Source organism: Miscanthus floridulus, unplaced genomic scaffold (assembly GCF_019320115.1).
Source record: "Miscanthus floridulus cultivar M001 unplaced genomic scaffold, ASM1932011v1 fs_183, whole genome shotgun sequence".
Lineage (NCBI taxonomy): Eukaryota > Viridiplantae > Streptophyta > Magnoliopsida > Poales > Poaceae > Miscanthus > Miscanthus floridulus.
Genome location: NW_027096345.1, coordinates 35,987 through 39,896, shown reverse-complemented (window position 1 = coordinate 39,896; position 3,910 = coordinate 35,987). Strand labels below are relative to the sequence as shown.

At 42.7% G+C, this 3,910-nt stretch overlaps 1 non-coding gene across 1 annotated transcript; it reads right to left on the bottom strand.

Moving 5' to 3' along the window:
* Positions 1 to 267: 267 nt before the first annotated feature.
* LOC136530717 (small nucleolar RNA R71) lies at positions 268 to 376 on the bottom strand. Its single transcript, XR_010777855.1, has one exon. It is a non-coding gene; the product is annotated as a small nucleolar RNA R71 (small nucleolar RNA).
* Between the last annotated feature and the right edge of the window lie 3,534 nt (positions 377 to 3,910).

The window sequence follows — 3,910 nt, the reverse complement described above, 5'->3', positions numbered from 1 at the left end:
TCAAGCCAACACTAATTACAATGGTGCAAGCGAGCCCTTTCTATGGCAAGCCTTCCGAGGATGCCAATGCTCATCTTCAAAATTTTCTAGAGATTTGCAACACAATTTCAATCGAAGGAGTCCCACAAGACACCATTCGACTCCAACTTTTCCCTTTTCATTGCTTGAAAAGGCGAAGCATTGGTTCTACACCAACTCAAGAGCCATGAACACCTGGGAGAAGTGTTCAACGACTTCCTCATCAAATTCTTCCCCGTTGGTAAAACCAATCTCCTTCGCAGTAATATTTCTAACTTCCAACACCAATCCAAGAATCTATCCCCGAAGCATGGGAGCGACTTCATGAATACATCCAAACATGCCCTCATCATGGAATGGAGGACTGGCTTCTGATTCAAAACTTCTACCGCGGGTTCACGCTGGAGTCTCGTCAACACATCGATGCTGCTGCCAGAGGAGCATTCTTCTCATTGAAGGTAGATCAAGCGAAAAAGTTGATCAAGAAGATGGTCGAAAAACCAAGGATGGTCAGACAAACATCTCAAAGGTACGTCCCATATTTATGAAGTAAATGCTGTATCTATAGAATATCTTTGGAAAATAGAAGAAAGAGCGAATTGGAAGAGAGATTGTGCCGCTCTAGAATATTTTGCAACCAAGCAACAGCCATAGACAAGCCTGTCATGTGGAGGCATGGATCATGCAAGAGACCTCAAGTCCCTCCTCAACGATGGTGGATATGGTCCACCACCGCACCAACCTTATCAGAGATGGAATCCGCGCATCAACAAAGGTAATTTGCCAACTCATTCCTCTGATAGTTCATCTCTTAAAGATCTTGTTTTTGGCCAAGCTAGAGTTAATGAAGAAATAAATAATAAGTTGCTTGATCATGATAAGATTTTAGGAGATATTCATGCTAAGCTTAATAGTTTTTCCTTAGCCTTGAGAAATCAGCTTAACTTTAATAAAAAGCTAGAAAACCAACTAGCTAGTTTAACTGCAAAAATTTCACAAAACCATGAAAAAGTTAATGCTGTGACCATGAGAGGTGGTAAGACCACTCGTGATTCACCTCATCCTGATGCTACAAAGAAGAAGGTGGTAATAGAAGAACCAGCTAAGGAAGAAGCCCCCGTTGTGCACCAAGAAAACTTAAGGACAACCCCTCATGAATTCTATGATACCGAGGTGTTACCATTTCCGGAGCGCAATAGAAAAGCAACGAAGGATGAACAATTCAAGAAATTTGAGGAGGTAATTCAAAAGTTATATATACATATACCATTAGTTGACGCTATGTAGGTCCCTACATATGCAAATATTGAAAAGACATCCTAAACAAAAAGAAGCCAATGCCAAGCGTGGAGATGGTAAAATTAACTGAAGAGTGCAGCGCTACCATACTTAATCAACTACCTAAAAAGGACCCAGGAAATCCTACAATATCATGCTCAATTGGTGCCCAGAAGTTTGACCAAGCTCTCTGTGACATTGGAGCGAGCGTCAGCGTGATGCCCAAGGTAGTATATGACAAACTTAAATAATTTGTTATCCCCAGCCCCAATGTGTTTGCAGCTTGTCGATCAATCAGTCCAATATCCGGCGGGAATAGCAGAAGATATTCCTATCAAGATAAGAAGCTGTTTCATCCTCGTCGATTTTGTGGTTCTAGACATGAGCGCCGACACAAAGACACCACTAATCTTGGGAAGACCATTTTTGAGTACAACAAATGCACACATTGATGTTGGAGCTGGAGAAATCCATCTCAACATCAATGGTAAGGAAGAAAATTCCACTTCAAGCCAAGACTAGAGCATTGTTCGTTGGTTGAAATAAAGCCTCCTGACACAACCATCATTCATGGAAGGGACACTGACTCCGTCATTCATGGGAGCAAGCCACAACATGGAGCATCTGCATGAAAGGAATCCGAGGAGCTCCAAGAGGGCATCAAGCCAAAAGATGGCAGGTTGGCCACCCTAGGGCGTCGCCCGACCCCCTAGTGGGGTGCCTTTGGCACTTTGCATGTTCCTGGCTCCATTTATTGCCTTGTGAAGTTAGTTCTCTCTCATCCTGGTGGATGATCGGGAGCAACAAGCCTTCCATATCCTGAAGGACCGTACATTTCTACACACCCGTGTCTATGACAATGACTTCCTCAACTGCACAGGTATGATTATAGAATTTCAAAATATTTTTCATGCTATCAGTTGGGAAATTTTTTGGCATATTAATGAAGAAGGATGTAGGCAACTCACCATTGAATTCTTATGCACGCTTACAACAACTGCAAATCATGTTACTTTTAGACTCTTTGGTGAGCAATACACGCTTACATGGAAACAATTTAGTGCTTTGTTAGGCTTTAATAAAGGTAGCAATCCTGATTTAGACAAAGCTGTTGAAGGTTTTGATAAAGTTGATTTTTGGAAAGAAATTAGTAACTCTGATGATTCTAGCCTTCCAAGAACCAATGAAATTCACAACCCAACTTTACATTTCATGCACCGATGGCTTGCTATGACTCTTTTTCCAAGGAATGATATCCGCACTGTTAGAATAGATGAGATGAAGCTCATGTATGCCATGATTAATAGAATTCGTTTCCCCCGTTATGTGCATGATAGAATATTGGTTAGGAACTTTTAGACGTGGTGGAGATGTTGAATGTACCTCTTTGATAACAAGAATTGCTAGAAATCTAGGCTTGCTTTATATGGCTTTAATAAATTACTTAACCACAGACATACCTACCCTTGATGTTGATCATTTTGTTCAAGCTCACATGATGAGAGTTGATCCTGATAATGGCTCTTTAATTATGACTTACCATGGCTATGTTAATGAAATAACTTTACCTAATGTGGAGTACTGGTTAACTAATGTGGACCAGCTAACCCTCCCATTGGAGACCATAGAAGAACACAATCATAGAATTGCAGGTGAAGTGCAGGTTACACGGAGAGGGATGAGAGCTCAAAGTACGGCTGCTCAAGCTGCTACTCGGGCCCAAGCCGAGCAAAATGTTCAGAATGTTCTCAACCAGTGGGGTAGCCAGCAACCATCTCAATGGGGTGCTTGGCCTACCACCCCACTAGGTTCGTAAGAAGCAGGAGGATCTCATTGGCACCCATAGCTAGGACACCACTAGCAGCCGGCGCCAGCAGGGGCCTCTCCATGGGATCAACCACAATATGGAGGACCACAGCTGCAACCATCATAGGCAGGAGGATCCCAATGGCATCACCCGCTAGTGGGAGGCTCTTTCCATTACACTAGCCACCAGGACTCACAGCTGTCTAGTTCTGAGGGATATCCCCCTCCTCATCCAGGACGCCACTCTACCTCAGCATATCATGAAACCCTGGAATGTGAGCTAGAATTCAACCAACATCGTGTGGAGGGAATCCACCTCGACACCACCGCACTTCATCATGATTTTCAAGGACATGTCCAAGACTTCCAGCAATTCCAACAAGAGACTATTGGAGAGCTAGCGGCCACTCATGCGATAGCTAAAGAAAATGACCGTTGTTGGGACGATGTATATGGTCGCATGGGATGGAGGCGTAACTAATCCCATGCCAGAGACAAGCTTGGGGGAGGAGCCCCCGCCAAGGTAAGTATTATGCCCTTACCTATTTTCCTTCAGTACTTAAAAAATGATATTAATGGTTTGTATATAAATAAATGCTTGTAGTTTAAGGTAATGTTTATTTCCATGCTTTCTAGTTTCGAATAAAAACTCTCACTAATGCCTAATGAAAGAAATTCTTTGCCGGATATGATGAAAAGTTGGTCTGTTAGCTTCTTTGCTACCTCATGTTAGCAACCACCGATGCCTTGGTCCTGTTAATATATTTTTGCTTTTACCATGAATCTGAATCTCGTGGATGCAAGTGCA